This window comes from Vigna unguiculata, chromosome 2, assembly GCF_037176805.1.
Source record: "Vigna unguiculata cultivar grain cowpea cultivar isolate G323 ecotype 2 chromosome 2, ASM3717680v1, whole genome shotgun sequence".
NCBI lineage: Eukaryota > Viridiplantae > Streptophyta > Magnoliopsida > Fabales > Fabaceae > Vigna > Vigna unguiculata.
In genome coordinates, this window is record NC_140793.1 from 21,416,945 (window position 1) to 21,436,579 (window position 19,635).

The 19,635-nt window shown below is 33.3% G+C and overlaps 1 long non-coding RNA gene and 1 pseudogene across 1 annotated transcript; both read right to left on the reverse strand.

The window, feature by feature from the left end:
- Window positions 1-11,499: 11,499 nt before the first annotated feature.
- Window positions 11,500-14,098, reverse strand: LOC146888428 (uncharacterized). The gene is made up of 2 exons (XR_014987268.1): window positions 14,012-14,098; window positions 11,500-12,086 (listed from the first exon to the last, which is right to left on the reverse strand). It is a non-coding gene; the product is annotated as an uncharacterized LOC146888428 (long non-coding RNA).
- Window positions 14,099-15,133: 1,035 nt separating this feature from the next.
- On the reverse strand, window positions 15,134-18,858 carry LOC114169215 (receptor-like protein kinase FERONIA pseudogene; annotated as a pseudogene).
- Window positions 18,859-19,635: the final 777 nt, after the last annotated feature.

Sequence of the window (19,635 nt, forward strand, 5' to 3'; positions counted from 1 at the left end):
GTGAGTTAAGGAATAAATCTTTTGTAATTTAATTAACAACATATGAATTCATTCCCTATGTGTCAACCCGTGACTTAGTAAATGGTAACCCAAGTGCAATGTTTTGCACATGAACTTCAATAGTGACACTTTCATGCCTTAAGAAGTGTGACAACTTTGTTCATATTTAGTTTTCTTTTATATGTTTTAACATTGTACTTTAAGATGGTTGAACTTGTTCACTTTATCTAAAGAAGTTGTTGTTCACTATTTAGCAATGAAGCATTTGGAATGATTAAGTTCTTGCATTACTGATATGCGAATTTGTGTTAAACATGGCAAACTCTTACAAACACATAAAGACGACCTAATACATATGTAATACAATATTAAAGTATATTTGTCCTTTTAATCACCGTAGTGGTGTCTAGTTCCACACCGAGGTCGATGCCTGTTTCTGGTGGGGTTCCTCCTATGCACTTCAGGTCTAGGTTCTTCAACCAGTGAAACCGTTCATGTTCCTCATCAGGTTCATGATCATCATTTGCAGCAGATGATGATGCTTGTGTGTAAGGATTGTGGACGTAGTAAACTGAGTCTTGTTGTGGCTGATGCAGACCTTCAAAGAAATTTGGACTTTGGGAATATGTATGCAACCACGGTTGTGCAGAAGGTGGAGTTTCATCATAAGTTGCAAACATACTTGGTATGCCTAGTTCTGAGTTTGGTGAAACTGAATTCCTTGTTCCCTCCATACCTTGTGGTGGAGGAGGAGTGTTTAAGTCATGCGTAGTTTGTGGTGGTGGAGGGACATTTGTCGATGTTGATTGACGATGCATTCTAGGATCATTTAACATTTGTGGAACTGACAAATATAAAAATGAGTTTGAAGTATACCATGACATGTACTCCATTGTGTGTTGAAGTGGCCCAAGGGAACAATGGTGTCTTGCATATGATCAAGGAAGAAGGTGGGGTCACGTAACAACAAATTTGGCTGAAGCAATAAATTCTGTCATGAAGAAGACAAGAAATTTGCCAATTTCATCCATAGTATTGGCCACGTACACCAGGTGCAACACATACTTTACCAAAAGAAGTAGACAAATAACTGCAATGCTTAGTGCTGGTCATGTGTATTTTGAATATGCGACGAACTTCCTACAAGATGCAGACTCCAAGTCCAACACGCACCACGTCCTTGAATTTGATAGAAATACCACAAGATTTAGAGTGGAGGAGATGGTCAATCCCAGAGAGGTTCGTCCGGTAGGAAAATTTGTAGTCAAGTTAGATGAAAGGTGGTGTGATTGTGGAAAGTTTGAAAAACTACATCTACCATGTTCACATGTTATTGCAGCTTGCAAGCATGCACATCACGACTTCAGCATGTACATAAGTCCACATTACAGGCTGGATGTCATCGTCAAAGTATATGGCAATTTATTTGGCGAGTTAAGACATGAAGAATATTGGCCACCATACCAAGGGCCACAGGTTTGGCCTCATCCTGCCACAAAAAGGACTGAGAATGGTCGTCCTAAATCAAGTAGAATTAGGACTGAGATGAACATTAGGGAAGGAAGACAATCAAGAAAGTGTTCCTATTGTAGAACTGAAGGACACACAAGAAATCATTGTCCTAATAACCCTGCACTTTCATGATCTGCATCAAACCACTTAGTTTATGTTGTACTTTGATTTGTTTTCAATAAATATAAACTTCATTCAATTCAATGGCACATATTTTCTTATTATCTTTTATTCTTACTTATTTTACATAAACCAAAAACATATAAAAAATTAATTTCATATACAATAATAAAATCGTTTTAAATTATTTTAATTATTTCCTTCTTTTCTAAATTAATTTAGACAAATTTACAATGTTTAAAATATAAAATTTTTAACAATTATCCAAAATTAAAAGAAGCTGATAATTCTAATTTTTGTTAACACATTAAAAAAAAAAAATTCATACTTCACAAACTAGGAAACAAAATTTAAAATTAAATTGAATTTTATATTTTGAAATTACACATAAAATCACTTACTATACAATACAAATTCATTTTTTTAATTTATAAATTCATAAACACAATAAATTATACTTTATTTTACTATTTTTTCAAATAACACCTCAAATAACTAATAAAACATTACTAATTCGATTTTTTTTAATTTTTTTACTCTTATCTATTTAAAAAAAATAATTCTATCTATTTTAAAATCAACAAATTCAAAAACAAATAAAATTATTTTTTTTCTAATAACTAATAACACATTTATAATTCTATTATTTAAAATAATTTATTTAATTATTTCTATTTTATTGATAACAAAAATAAAAATTAATTATATTTATTTTAAAAAAACTTTGTTTCCATCATTTAAAAAAAAATATCAGTACAGAATTCGGATCCCTGGGGACCGACTGGTATAAGAAAAAAAAATTGCATAATTGAATTTAGAATTCGGTTGCCCGGTAAATATTGCTATGAATGTAAATATTATGCACAATATACGAATATTTTGAAAAAAGTGTGTTACATGGGAAAAAAAATGGATTATGAGAAGGTGAAAAAGATAAGGGTGATGCTACGCCGTTTTGATGGGGAAGTGAAGGTGGTTCTTATCAAGACGAAGGCTAATAGAGTTGCTCACACTCTCGCCAACAATGCTCGTATTTCGTATTATGGTGGTCCCTCCTACCAGGAGTTTATAAATCCACCTCCTAACTGTCTCTTGTTCCTCGAAAGGGATGAGACTGGGTGTGTCAGTAACTTCTACTTATTATTTTACCAAAATAACAAACCCAAATTCGTCACCCATGTTTGCTTTAGTTTTTTCTTTATTTCTGTTGAGATGTTCAGAAATTATCCAAATCTCATTTATGAATCCCTTTGTTTGGTTGTTTACGAGATTGAATTCGACACAAACTTACTTTCAGGATAAATTTTTTTCAGCTGGTTTCGATGTCAACCTGCTACAGGTACATGATTTTGCTCTTTAGAGAAAATTTCAAAATTTTAAATTTAAATCTTCTGTATAAAGTAATATTAGGAAAAAATATTAGACTAGAATAACCAAACAGATCTCTAGACGAATATATTTGTTATTCACGAATAAAGTGGATGTTTCGGACTAAACCTGAAAAAGAGTAATTATAATACAGATGTAAATGATATTTGAGAATGGTTAAGTGTATGTCCCTTTTCAATATAATGCCTTCATTTTTGCCTTTGGAAAAGAAAAATATAGCTGGGTATATAGTAAATGCGAGGAACATTAGAAGACCTCGAGGGATAGTAATTAAGGAAGTTTATTTGCTTTTTTTATTTACCCCTCCAATTTGAGATGTACGCTTTTATTATTCTCTTTTTTTTTATGATATTTAAAATAGAAATTTAACATAATCTTTTTTTAAAAAAAACTCTTATATATATATATTCATTTTTTTTTTATAAAAAATATGATTAAAAATAGATGAAAATTAAATTTGTTTCGGCGAATATAATTTGTCTTGATTTTCACAAAATTGTGTTCAATGCCTAAATATTTAAAATTAGGAATGAGGATAATACATATGAACATGTTTCCTCTATCCTCATCTTAAAATACTAAAACATTCATTTAGTTTATTAAATAATATAACCAAATTTATATTATTTTTTCCTTATTTATAGTTTCATATCTTAATTTAATATACATCTTTGATCATTTGGAATAATTTATATGATTATTTGATATTTATCAAATTATTATCTGATAATTTTATTTCATAATTATACTGTTCTAATTTAGTTTTTGATATTTTAGAAAAAAAAAATATTTTAAATATCTAATAATATCATGTTTTCTCTATAAACTAGTTTAAAACCTGTGGTACCTAGTTTTATTTGGTTTTCTTCCCATATTAATATTAATTTATTAAATTAAAAAAAAATATTTATTATATTACAGATAATTTTTTGTATATATTATTAATATTATTTTTATTTTAGTAATAATATATTTTAATGGATAGTGTATAAGAAATAATTTCAATAAAAATATTTTTTTAATTAAATTTAGGAAGATAATTAAAATTTTGATTAGAAAATTTAATAAATATTGCTTTTGAGGTATTTAGAAATGAAAGGATAGTTGTTTTATAAATCTTTTAAAAATTTCTGATAAATTTCAATAATTCGGTATTTTCTTTAAATAACTTACTATTTGTATTGTTTGTATATATCATAATAATATATTAACGTTTTTGGTATAGTTTATGTGAAGTGTTTTAAAATATAATAATATAGTTATACTTTTGGTATATTTATGTGATGTGTTTTAGAAGTGGAGAAACATTTTTTGGAAATATATTGACATCTTGGTTAAAACCATGTGAAGTGTTTAATGTAATTTGTTATATCCTTTCATTATAATATATTTTTTATGTATAATTTAATAACAAGAAACGACTTTATACTAAAATATATATTATTGTTTACAACTTAATTAATATTTTGAATAAATTAATATAAATATTTAAAATGTCAATGTGAGAACCTAGGAAATGGCTTTGGACCAGTGGTAATAAAGAAACACTATAATATTTTTTAATAATAAAATGTTTTATTATATAAATAAATTCTTAATAAAAGAGTTTCATTGTTTTATAACACATTATCTCTTTAAAACCACCACTAGTTTAGAGTTTTACATATTCTCTCTTCCTTTTTTCGCTATGTGTTCATATGTTCTAAGATTCAAGATCGTAAGATTGATCATCTCAATCAACTCTTCTCATCCAACTTATTGATTTTCCATTTGAAAAAAGTCATTTTTCTACCATTTTTGCATGCCAAATTTGTTTTCTTCCTTCCCTACAATCTTCTATATTTTATATGTCATCAATGTGAATCTCTGTTGATCAATGATCATAGTGGTATAGTCTGGTCATGTTTATGACGTTTCTATGTGTAAATAGAGCATCTTGTAAGGTTGAAGACGTTTTGGTGTTTAGAACATCTAGAGTTGTCAAACCATATGAGGGAAACTAATTTTTTCTATTTAATGTTTGAATTAGTTGATTGATTGCTTATAACTATGAGATTTTGATTGTGTGATAAATTAGCATGTTTGATTATTATGAATGGTTGAATTTGGAATATAGAATCTATCTTAATATGTAAAACTTGATATTAGGACTTGGTATGAAAATTGACTTTATGAATATAATTATATTGGCTGGGGTGAATGGTTTTGTCATGTTTAGGATCAACTATGGATTTGTGAGAAACATGAAAATCTTGCTTTGATTATGTTTAGGAACACCTCTGTGAGATCTTTAAATTGAACTAATTTGATATTCCCTAAGCTAAGAACCTGGATTTTTAAAAGTATTATGACGTTTGTTAAGTAGGGATTAACTCAAGTAGTATCAAATTACTTGATCAAATCTCAAAGAGAGAGTTTAGGAATTTGATGCACCGTTGAACACTATTGCAGTACCGTTAGGCACCACTTAGACAATGTCCATTGACTTTGGGTGCTAGGCACCACTTTTGGACCGCTAGACGCTCTCAAATCAATAGGTTCTAGGGCGTCGTAGTGTCCACGCCACTTAGACAATGTCCATTGACTTAGGGCTTCATACCACTTTTGGACCGCTAGACGATCTCAAATAAATATGTTCTAGGGCATTGTAGCATCGGGCGCCACCATTTTTTCCTGTCTGAGTCATCTCACGAAAAATGGATTCCAACTTTATTAATTGTCAAGACAAGAAAAATCACTAAACGAGTAATGTGAAACAACGTTAACCAGACAAGTAAAACTGTATATTTTCAGTTTACTCGTATAATAAAGAATATTATATTAATGCTGATTAAACATATAATTGAAGAGAAAGATATAAGGAGCCCCCCCCCCCCTCCCCCCCCTTCTGATTGAAGAATTGTGAATATTGTCATATTATTTTCAACCAATAACGAGAAAGGAAAAATACTCTACAAATTGATAAATTATAGAAAAGGAAAGAATTGATAATTCACATACACTCTAATTGTTATATCAAGAACTTTCAAATGAAGTAAAAAGAAAATACGGAGGGTATGGACAATATACTCAAATGAATTTGCACCCATAGTCAAGTTGCACAACATAATTTTTAAATATCAAGATCAAGATCAAGAAGATATAAAGAATCTGAGAGAAATACCAAAGTGCTGAAAGATTGTCCAGTATTCTAGAGAAATCAAAATGAGAATACTTTGTGTGCTTAGAGTCAAATTCATATTGTATAAAGTGATATTGAGTTAAGTGTGAACCATTGTAATATCCTTCACATTGTAAAATATAGCTTGTAAGTTGTATTGTACTCTGATACATGAAAGATTGTTATTATTATATTGTAATTGAGAGTTCTTGATCTCAGGTTGATATTGAGAAGATACTTGGAGAGGTTTATACTTGTAACCTGAAGAGGGTGATATTCGTGATACTTAAAGAAGTTGATACTTCTTGTAACTTGGAGAGGTTGATACCTGTGCTAGTAAAATGATTTGATTAGTGGAACTTCTTAAGCGTGACTAACGGATTACTGGGGTTTTTAGCAACCCCTAGAACTAGTGCAACTTACTAGGGGTTTCAAAAAGCCCCCGTTAATACCCAGGGTTCTGAAAACCCTCGTTAATACTCGGGGTTTTGAAAACTCCAGCTAATGCTTGGGATTTTGAAAATCCCTGATAATACTTGGGGTTCGAAAAACCCCATTAATTCCTCAAAAATCCCCGTTAATACAAAAAAGTTAGTGCTTATACTATTATGGCATTGCTATAATGCTAAAGTTGTACTTTCCTAATAGTTAATTTGTTTACTTAATTCTTTGAGAGGCAGAAACCTGCAGAACTATTATTACTGGTGTTATTATTAGTAAATATCAAGACCAAAATGGTTAATTAGTTGTATTGGTAGATAGAAACTTAAACATTATTACAAATATAGAATGAATTTGGAATATATAATAAAATAATGGAGAAAACATAATGATTAATCTATAATACATAATATATAAGGATAAGAAATTCTTACATTAACTTTACTTGCAGAAACTGAATTAGTTGGTGAATTTGGAATGAACCTTGCCCACTGTCAATTAGTTGTGCAACACAAGAAATTAGGAATATTATATATATATATATATATATATATATATATATATATATATATATATATATATATATATATATATATATATATATATATATATATATATATATATGAATATCTTGTGAGTTTCAAGAAACCTTAAGCTACTTTCAAGTAAGACATAGATGACTGAAAAGCAACTACTATTATTGAAGTGTTAGCCACACCAAAGCATGAAAAAAAAAATACAAATGTGTGTCTTCATGTGAATTATTAAACAAACAACAAACTTAAGAGAGAGAAAAAAACACAATGATTATTAAAAAGAAAGGGATGAAAGGAAAACACATTCACCTTACGTAGAAAAATGATAGACTCATCACAATGTAACCAAGTAAAAGACAAAACCAACAAAATATAGTACATTCAATATAAGAGACACACACTCTTGAAAACTAAAAACATAAGCAATTTTACAACACTTCTTAGTTACTTATAGTATGAACCTTGCTTTAAGTTGATACTAAATCCTAGGTGATGTAACATCCCGACCGGATATTAGGGATTTAAAAAAAAATGAAGTAAATAATAAAAAATTCATTTATTATAACTGATAATATTCCCAAAACACGGGAAAATTAAAAACTTTTATTACTTTCACAATAAACAAAAATTCATAAGTGTAAATAAGATTGTAATTATCCAAAAGTCTAGAATATTCATAATTACAAATTATTTGAAAGCATAAAAACTTCATAAAAGTTCTGATAAAATCTTCTCCCAAAACTAGCCCCGCTCCGTCTCTGGGCCTCACTAGATCCACCTACAATAACATCTGCTCCCGTGTACCGCGTACACGATCATCGTCAAACACAAGCAGATAGGGTGAGCTAACATATTACACATATATATATATAAACCAATGTTGCTGCAGTAAAATCTCCTATAGCGGGGGACACGTATCGCCAAGCGTCGCCTGCTTCCAAACCGCTTGGAAGGTATGATAAGTCGAACCTTGGTTCACATTCAATACTTAAACTTTGGGAATTTATTATTATTTTTGCGCTTAAAAATTTTATTTAATTGCATACTATATTATTGGATATTATTGAGTTTAATAATGCGATTGTAATTTAATTTAGGTCCTGAAGAGTGTAAATAATGAATATTTTAATTCATAAATTAAGTCCCAAAATAGGAATTTTGGAGAGAAATAGTTCAGATACTAAATGTACCCCCAATTCTCATGTTTACACCCCTTTTTTTCCAATTGGAAAGTGTATTTCAAAAGCACTAGTTCTGGAGCTATCTGCACCCCCTGTTTTTAGGTTTACACCCCCTTTTGTAATTTAACTTTAATTTCTGCTTTGCACCCCTCCTTTTTACTAAGATGCACCCCTAATGTCACTTAAGCTCCCGTCACCTGATTGTGCCATGTGGCAATCCTCCACTTATTAAGTTAACCAATTAAAACTTGCCACGTCCTCAATCCCCCACTCACTAAAATAACCCCTCACAGTCTGCCACATCATCAATCCTCCACTAACTCCAATCACCAATCAATGTTTGCCACGTCATCATCTCCTTCTCAACACAAACCCTAACCCTAATCTCTCTTTCTCTCTCTTCCACACCAACTCTATGCCGCAGCCGCAGCCATGGCTGCCCAACCCCGTCCGATTGCCGCTGCAACTCGCCGGCGCAGCCCCCCGTCGCACTATCATCGGAAACACAGCGTCACCGCTGCTGGACCAGTGGGCTCGCGACTACATCTTCTTCTCCGCGCCTTCCGCAGCCACCACCATGCATCACGCTCGGAACTGCGACCGCGCCACCGTGAACCAGCCACCGCGTCTCCTTCATCGCGCCTCCGTCGCGCCTCCTTCTTCATTCATCCCGCTGCTACCACCATGGCAGCACCACCGCGCTCGCGAGCCTGCCTATGTCGAGCCCGCAAGTCGCCGGAACCGTGGCCAGAACCACCGACCACACCCGTGCCAACGCACCTGTGCTCGCGCCTCACCCTCTTCCTCGCGACATCAACCATGGAACCCATCATCTATTCCGTTCAGTTTCACCAACACAGATCTGCAGCGAACTCTGCACCTCCATTTATCGCGCGAGAACCAGAAACACCACTGTCACGCTCCCGTCGTTGCAGTAGCCGTAGCGGCACCTCAACACAGATCTGCAGCAGACTCTGCACCTCTATTTTTCCGCAACAGCCGTGGAATTAGCCCCTTCGACGGTTCTGCCGCCACCGCGGCAACCCACCTTCGCGCAGCCACTCATGGCAGTCAAATCCTAATAGAGAGACTTCCTTGACACGTGACAATCTCTCAATGGACTATCAGAAAGTCAAGATTGATCAACCAGTCAACTCTGGCAAGGGCGGTCAACAGTGGCCAAATTGTCTATTTTACGCTAGTTTTGGCATATGGTTCCTCTGCAGAAACCCTAAATGGCCTGACAAGGAAAAGATAGTTTGACGGCAGTTCACCACCAACCAGACTAATTCTGGAAATTTCCCAGAATCACAAACTTTAAAATGGAATATCCAATTCATACTTAATCATATCATACTTAGCATGCCAATCATACTTAAAATAAACAACACATGAAATTACCCTATTTAGCATGTCAATCACATTTAAAATAAAATTAGCGCGTCAAAGCTCCCCTAACTTGGTCTCTTTTGCTTAGAACTTTGAAAATTCTCCCTTGATCACCCATGACCCTCTTTGGTTCTTCTCAACACTCTCAATCCTCATAAACACTAAATTTTCATTCTCCCTTATGCGACCACAATAACAACCCACCAAAACCTCTTTTTCTTACCTCTAATTAGCCTTTTAAAAGTGCTCTTAATATGGTTTAATAAATTATGGTTAATGTCCTTTAATTGGTTGTCTTATGATGGTTTTCCAACCCTCCCCGACTCTTTCATATTCAATCCAAAACTAAGTTTGGCAAAAATAAAGTTTAATTTGGGTTCTCCAATACTTGAACCCACAACCATGCTAAAGCCAAATTAATATTCAATCATTTAACCAATTCATGTTTCATACTAACTAATATAATACACATATTATATTATTCCACAACATAATTACACATATTATTAAAACAATAATAATTAATTAATACATAAATAGCATACATAGGACCAAGTCCTCTCACACAATTAAAGTACTCTCAACCACTTAAGCTAGTACTTTCTCACGTCATACAAATCAGAATTAAATACGATAAATGTTCTTTCTACCCGCATTTATTAATTAATTATTTATTTAATTATTTAATTTTCACGGGTCTTACAGGTGACATTTTGGTGGATAAGTATTCAAATACAAAAGTTATTTTTTTAATGACTAAAATATTTATAAAAATGGTTGTCAACTGATTCAAGTACCCCAAACTCATTGTTGAAACATTATTACAAATATGGTGGTTACAACTATGTTCCTTTAGACTGTTTAAATTAAAATTTTAAGGCTTGGTATATGTATTATTATTTTTTCTACGATTTTTCATATTCTGCACTTCCATGACCCACGTAAGGGAAAAAAAGCTAAGAGGCAATTGATATAAATGGAGTGAGTCAAGAAAAGAACTCAGATTCTACTAAGATGGTGTGGTAGACTGAGCAAAGACACAGAAGATTAAACTAAAATAGAATCAACATTATACCTAGATCCTAAACCGAAATTTCCTTGTTATACTATAGACATCCATAAACAAAAATATTTAAAAAATTAAAAAATATTTTTAAAAGATTTAAATGAACAGAAGACAAGAAAGATCAAGAACACGTATGAACAAAAGACAACACATATTTTAGGAGATATTTCCTGAGAATGCAATCCATCGTAGCCTATAGAGTGTAATTTATTGTTATTGATATGAATTCATAAGTTGATAACTACTTTAGTTTCGCTTTTCATCACAACAAATTGCTAAATAAGAGTATATATTAATCATATTAACACTAAAAAAGTAAGATTAATTAAAGTCATCTTTAAAATACCTTATGAATGCATAGATTTAGTCTCGTGCAGATTTTTTAGTCTCATGGATATGCAGAAGGCTAACTGAATTTGAAGCAAGCTAACTCTGAAATTGAAGAGTTCAAAATGAGATTGAACTTTTCTTCATCCATAATGGCCAGCGTTGATTAATCTATTATTATTTGATGTCATGTAGGGAAACTTTTGTTTGATGTAAAAAAGGATTACTTCTAAAATTAATATCCAAGAGAAACTGTACTTCTATATCTAACAGCATATACATCCTTATCATTGTTTATACGAAACAAAAGCTAACAAAAAAACACATGCATATATTAGCAATGAAATTATAGTCATAATTGTGATAATGGCACCCCAATGAAATTGAAAAAGACAAGATTAGCAATTTATAATCATAATTGTGATATAACCATCATGAGTATCATGACAAGAAACTACAGTCATAACCATCATCAAAATTCTAACCTTTGTCCTCCGCTTCAAGTTCCCATAGTCACCCTCACATAAGGATCACTTGTCCCTCAAAGATTGGCAACAATAAGGTCTCTTGCTTCAATCACAACAAGTTATATCCAACCATTGGTTGAACCCTGTGTATATCAAAGGATTAGTACATGCTAGACCTTGAAAAGAAAATGCGGCCAGAGAAAACTCTGCATGGGTAAATAACTGAAGTGATAATAGACCTACTATTAGCTTTGTACATCATTTTGCTATATAACTTGTTCAAAAGAATTGCTAATTTCCTTTTGAAAAAACTTACCCTTGATCGTTCTTGGTCCTCCACCCTAACTACTTCTATTTTAAGTCTTAATCTCCAAAAATTTCTTCACTGAAGCATTTTACATTTAGGTATTCATCACCATCATTCTCATCAAAATCAAATGATTCATTCTAGGAAGGATTTGTAGTAGTAGTAGGAGCAACCTTTGTTCTCTTACCAACCTGAAAATATTATCAACAACAGAATAAGATGGAGTCGTTATGAACACATGCATATATGTAGCAAATATTATTAAGACAAACAACTCTTACAGATTCATAAATTAAAATATCACCATGTTGTGTAAATTATTAAAGTAAAATAGTTTTTATGATAGATATCCTAATTCGTTTAGAAAAGAATTTGAAGTACAAAATAATTGATCTTTTAAAATAAGAAGAGCCACAATTATACAGAAGGTTAAATAAAATATTCCTAAAGTCACTTATTTTAATTATATTAAAATTTAGGACATTAAGAATAACTTTTCTCTAAAATGAATTTTATTAAAAGGGGAGGGATCACAATTTAAAGTGAATGCATCAATCATGGTGCTTAAATAATTTTTCTTACATAAATATGAAACTGTTACGTAAAATTGTTCACCACTGAAATATATATGATACACCTCTGCAAATCACATATCACCATTATGACAAGCAGGAAAAATATTATGATCGTAGAACCAGAGCTCGAGAATATTTTGGAAAATAAAATATTTAATTATATCAGTCTAGATGTTATTCAAAACAATATAGACATTACTAAGATGACATTATTATAGATATAACACAGATAACATATATGTTTCATTACTTCCACTTTCAAATTTCGGCCAAATAACAATTAACCGACATTATTTTCGGTCCTCTCATGGTTCTATATACTTCCTAAGTTGGGCTCTGATACACTCACATTGATTTGATTGGGTATCTCAAAATTGTCTGCACAAAAATATGTACAAAACAAGGCTCACTACTCACGAACTTTTATTGATCGATTACATCGAAGTTATTCTACCCACAGACCAACACTTCCAGAATATGATCAAATGTCTTACACGAGGACAGATAGTCTAAAAGCACTATACCATAATAGATTGAACTTTATTACTCTAACACACCTAGGGATGGCAAAATGGGCCGGGCCCGACGGGCCGGCCCGCTAGCCCGTCAGTAAATACATGGGCCGGGTCCAGAAATTCAGCCCGTCAACCCAAGACAGCCCGGCCCGTCAAGCCCGCTGGCCCGTCGGGCCGGCCCGCGGGCCAAAACGGGCCGGCCCGCGGGCCGTATCACTTAATAAAAAAAACAGCACGTGCACATTTTTTCAGTATCCCTCCCTCACACACACTCTGCGATTGCGTCTCTTCTTCTCGACTCTTCTCTGCGCTCACTTCTCCTCCACCCACGGCGTTCTGGTTCCATTTCAACTTCGTAGCGTTCTGGTTCCATTGCAGGGCTGTTTGTGTTGTGATAATTTTCTTGTTTAATAGATCATTGTTGTTGTATTCTTAATTGCAGGAGAATTTCTTTTGGTAATATAAAATTGGGACATTATTCAGTCAACTAAATTTGAAATGAAAAAAATTAAAATTTGATTGGGCCACAAACTATACAAATGAGAAAAAACTGGCGGGCCGGCCCGCCAGCCCGTCAGCCCGCCAGCCCGCGGGCTGGGCTCAGAAACGCAACCCGTTTTACCATGTCGGGCCAGCCCGGCCCGGCCCGTTTAATACGGGCCAAAAACGGGCCGGGCCAAAACAGGCCGGGCTGGCCCGTTTTGACACCCCTAAACACACCCACTCCATTATCATTTATATATACTCTATACATCTTTATCTCACATACCAAACTTGGATTCAAAATAATTTCTTTCCCCACGTAAATCATTCTTATTGCTCATAAAGACAAACAAGAACCTAAATATAACCACATTCTAGGCATTCATAGATAGCTATCTATCTAGGCTAAGGTTTGGAGCATAATAAGAAGTGTTCTCTATTTTTCGTCTCTGAATTCTCTATTTAGTTTAATGTTCACATAGGCTTTACATTTACAATTAATCAATCGAGTAGAATGTTTTACCCAAAGTGTGATAATCTAACCTTACATCTCTCCACTAGCACTAGGAATAAAGAATGGATAGGAGATGGGTGCTCTATGCTGCTGGAAGCTCGAGTTTTGTTGGCAAGAGATGGAAAATGAAATTGAATGAGATGAAAATGAAAGCATGTGATGAAATTGAGAGAGTAGTGACACGAAATTGAAAGCAATAAGAGACGAACACTGAGAGGCACAATTGAAAGATCGATGATGAAACTGAAATCTAACCTTGAACGAACACTAAGAGGAAGAAATCAGAGAAAAAAAATCAGAGAGAAGAACATTTGCTTTGTCTTGATTAGAAAATTTGACGGCGGAGATGGCGGTGAGGCACTGCGTCTTGATGAGAGGCACGCAAAGATGGCGAAGATGATAGAATGAGAGGGAATGTGAGGCAAAGTTTCTAGATTTTTGAGGGAAAATAAAAAATAAAAAAATTAGAAACTAAATTTTATTGAGGTTTCTAAAGAGGGTTTTTAAAGAGGATTTTTAAAACCCCTATTATGTTTATGTCTTACTAGGGGTTATTACAATCCCAAATAATAAATCCCTATTAAAATTATATTTTTTTGTAGTGTTTGCACGTGGATTTAATCTTGTTATGCATTTTGAAAGCTATGTCAAATCAAAAAAATATATATATTCTTCACTATAAACAAAATTTTAATCAATTGAAATGTTTTTCTAATTTATTAGAATATACTTGGTTAAACTTAAGGTTACAAGAAACATTTTAATAGATTATAATATTAAAATAATTGATTAAAATCTCTTCAATCTTTGACAAGTTTTGCTTGAATAATTAATGTTTAATCTATGTTTTAATTTTTTATTTTATTTTTATTGATTAAACCAAAATTTTAATCAACTAAAGTTATTTAAAGGCTTTATTTTTTGGATGGTTTGTTTGTCCTTGGAAGGTGTTATCTGTTCTTTGAAGCTTCATCTGTCTTTGTAGGAAAAATCTATAGTTATTTTTTTTTCTCGAAAAGTCATTCAATATTTATTGCCTGTAAAGTTGAAATCTCACCAACACCTAATCTCCAATTGCAAACTGTATGTCTCTTCTTTTATTTGCTTGTAATTTCATAGAGTGTCGAACTTTCAGTAAATTACATCTCACCCCTCTACACAGGTATTACTTCCTTTCTCTGTAAATAATCTTTTTTATGCTTTCCTTTTGTCCTTTTATAGCCAAGTTCAGTGTTGAATCTGTCAAGGGCTTATTTCCTCCCTCTAAAGGGTTAAACCATGTCCATGACGAAAATGTAAGGATTGAATTTTTGGACATTACCACAAAAGTGTTTCGTTGTGGTTCTGTATCTAAACGTGAAAACTATCGGGCTTGGTTAGGACGAGTAGAGAAAATATATGTTGATCATTGGCAAAAGATTGGTATCTTTGATTTGATTAAGATGAGTAAGTTCGATGTCTTCTTTTGATATGTCCATGCGCCCTTTGAAATAGGAATTTATGTGCCCTCGAACCAATGAAATATGGTCCAATTTGCACCCACACTACTTGATGTTGCTTCCATTAGTGGACTCAAAGCATTAGGTGAATGATATACAATCAGTTCTCTTTATGTGAATCACAAGTTTTTTTGCTCAAAATTGATACAAGTTGCATCGGGCCATTATCAATTAGCTCAATTTCTTCACTTTCAAAATAGTTTGGCGTATGCAGGTGTAGCTTATAAGAGTAAGTAGACTCTTTTCTTTCCCAAAACACGTTAATGTTTGACTTCAGTTTATAAGTTTCAGTGTGCTTTCTAAGTTTCTTTCTTTGAAATACGCTCACATTGATAGAAACTTATTTCTTAGTCATTTTAAGTTTAGTAGATGATTTTTTTCTGTTAACTTATTTTGCTTAAATTATTATTCAGAGCTTAAGTTAAGAAGTTTAATTTTTACTGGAGGGAATGCAAAATTGATTAAGATAAGAACATGTTTTAATGTTTTAAAGATGTTGACCCACCAACCCATCTAGTAGTAAACGTAGTTGTTAGTTGAAACTTCCATTGTCTTTGGTGGGTGAAGGATGAATTGGTCAATTTTGCATTCATACGATATAAAGATAAGCAGTAATATTTGGAATTATTGGTCATATAATTTAATCACAATGAGTAATCAAGTATTTTGAATTAGGTTAGACACTAATCATAAGCTATTGTAGAAACTGAGTTGTGTAAGGTTCTTGTTCCTCTAAACTATCCTGCAAGGAAAGGATTCTCTCTAAAGTATTGAGGACCTCTCCCATAGTCGGTCTCTCTGCACTTCTATCAGCCAAGCATTGGATGCCTAAGTCCACAAACGCCATCAGGCATTGTGGCCTAACATTACCTGCTAAATGAGGATCAACTAATTCATCAATGCTTCCACACTTGTAACACTGCATGGCCCATGTTGCCAACCCAACTTTCTCACTTTCCTCTTCCACTGCCACTGGATTCACAGCTGCTCTTCCACACAACACCTCAAACAAAACCACTCCAAATGAATACACATCCGATTTTTGAGTCAGTTTTCTTCTCTTATAGTACTCTGGGTCTAAATATCCCAAAGTACCTTTAACCTCAGTGCTTACATGTGAGTCGTATAGTGACGGAACTGTTCTACACAATCCAAAATCTGCAATCTTTGCTACCAAATTCTTATCCAATAATATGTTGGCTGACTTCACATCACGGTGAATCACTGGGTGCCCTGTGCTAGTGTGGAGGTAATGTAGTCCTCGAGCTGCACCAATACAAATCTTTATTCTTTGAATCCAAGACAATGGCTGTTTTCTTTTCTTGTATAAGTGGTCAGACAGAGTACCCTCAACCATGTATTCATACACAAGTATTAGTTCATTTCCCTCTTGGCAGTATCCCAGCAGTGACACTAGATTCATGTGACAGAATGAGAAAAAATTGATCTCATTTTGAAACTCTTTATATCCTTGACCTGATCTACGATTAGAGCGCTTTACTGCAACAGCAGTAACTCCATCATGATGCATGATGCCTTTGTACACCTTTCCGAAGCCTCCCTCCCCGATGACAAGATCTTCACTGAAGTTGCTTGTAGCTATGCTGATTTCTTCAAGTGTGAATTGATGGCAAAGATCTGAGGTTACTGTGGGTTGAGTGTTTTTGTGAGTACTACTAGAATTTGATGGGAGAATATGAGAAGTTCTCCACTTCAATTTTTTCCCTGCTCTGTGGATAAGAATGAAAAGTGTGAAGAGCAGTCCGAAGATAGTACCTAAAGTAGCAGCAGCCACAATGATGACATGTTGAACTTTCTTCTTTCTTTTTTCCATTTTCAATTGGAACATTGCTGCAAGACTATGATTACTATCACTTATCTTCATGATCTCAATTCCATTCAGTATGGCATCAGCATAGTTTGGTTTTGACTTCAGGTTAGGGTGAAGTGAGATCCATAAATCTTTCCTCCTCCCACTTTCCGTAGGAACCATAACAACATAGTCCTTGTGCAAAGGAGTAAATGGTGCTCCGGCTGAAGCAACTACGTCCATGCTCTCCTCTGCTGTTTGGTTGTTTATGTACACTTTGAACACCCTTTGGTTCGGCTGCGTTACAACCATAGAGATCTCACAGAAATGAAGCCTAACAAGGTACTTGAATCCAGAATCAACTGGGAAAGACCATGTTAAATTGTACTTTATGTTAGCATCTCCATCACTACCCATTGTCCTGGCAGTCCAACATAGCTCTATTGGTGCTGAATAATTGTAATCCTTCGAAGATAAAGTGGTGTAATTCAAGCTAACAGTAAGAGACTTTATATTCAGGATACTTCCATAGTGTGAACCAGATATGTATCTAAAATCGTATAACCATATTCCAAAAGCATTTTCAGGATCAGTTAGTTTACTACCAATGCTAACTCTGTAAAACGCCTCTAGAGCATATTCATCATTAGTCAATAAAATTTGCTGGTGCCCAAGGTAAGGAAGAGGAACCTTGGAACTTGGAAAGTATATGCTTTTGGGCACAGGGAATATCTCAATGCCATTTATAAAAGCAAATGCTTTGGAAATTATAGGAGATGGTGTAAACGTAATAATTAGTTTTTCCTCCCTAACATTGACAAAGAAATCCTTGGTGAAAAACTTCAAGTTGAGCTCTTCTGCAAAATCAAATGGATTAAAATCACTTACAAGAGTGTAAGCCCCAGCTTTTACAGAGAAATAAGCCTTGTTGGAGGGTTTCATCTTCAGATATAAAGATGAGATAAAGTAAAGGCGAATGAATTTAAGGCCAGGGGAGGAAGGGAAGGAGTAGGTCAATGGAGAATGAGTTATTCTTGCTATTGAGTATGGAACTTTTGGTGCTACAATGTCTTTCATGTTTGTGAGCAAGACTGTGGATGAGCTCTGGTCATACTCTGGAGGCAAGAAATTAGATCCACTATCTCCTATCCAATTCTCTCCATTGAATGATGATGCTTCAGAAGAACCACAGTTTAGGAGGATTTTGTCTGGGACACTAATGGGATCACAAGTGATTAAATGGATGAATGGTAAAACCAAAAAGAGGTGCAGTAGTACAAAACTAATGATGCCATTCCTACTTGAATCTATCATGTGGGATTCCATCATGGTAACTCAAAAATATGGTGCGAAGACATGGATTATGAGTTCATCTGTAAAATTATGTTATCTATATAGCAAAGATGTCGTCATTTTGTTTTGTGATCTAACTTTTCTGTATTGAAAGGTCAACAATGTCTTCTAGCTGGAGACACCCAACCACCCTTGAAAAGGTGAAGATAGATTTGGCCTTTGATTAACAATATAATATTTCAATTTCAACTAAAACTACTATTGAAAACACCCTTATTATACTTAATGCTATCTACAAATTTTATCCATTATGAATACATTTTAGAAATAGTGGTCAAATGTAAAGTGGAAATACCATGAATATTTGGTGTCATGCATTCATGGATATGAGTTGACTGATTGAGTAGTTTAGCTGGCTTCAAGCTCCTTCTTAATTTATTTTGTTTTGCCTGGTCCACGCGGAGAGTTTCAGTGTCGACATGTTGCAATAGACAATACAGAAGTGAACTTAATTGGAGTATGCTATACCGACATATGTTTTTTCATATAAAATTTGATTAAATAATTAAATGAATAATATGTTACGATCTTAATTAGGCTAGTGTACTTAGCAATCAGAACAATTATGATACAAACAATCATATTTTTCACAATTTAAGAGCTGTGGTTAATAAAAATGAGTCAGTAATTTTTCTGCCTTTTGTCGATTGCAACTCAGTCTGTATTTTCAAATATTAAAATTAGATATTAAACCGTGGGAGGCATGGATTTTTGGTTGAAAAATATTATAGTCAATTTAATTAAAAAAGTTAAAAGGCCTTTATCCCATTGAAAAATAAATAATATAAAGGTCATGAATATTATGAATAAAAGTTTGAGAGTCTACAATGATATATTTATATGTATTGATAGATAAAATTTATTTTCATCACGGAATTTGTGAGATCAAATAATATTTTTTTATTGACACTTTAGATATTTTAATATTTAAAGTTTAAAATAACGCAAGCAAAAGAGTATAACTACTGAATTTTCTTTAATAGCAATCAAT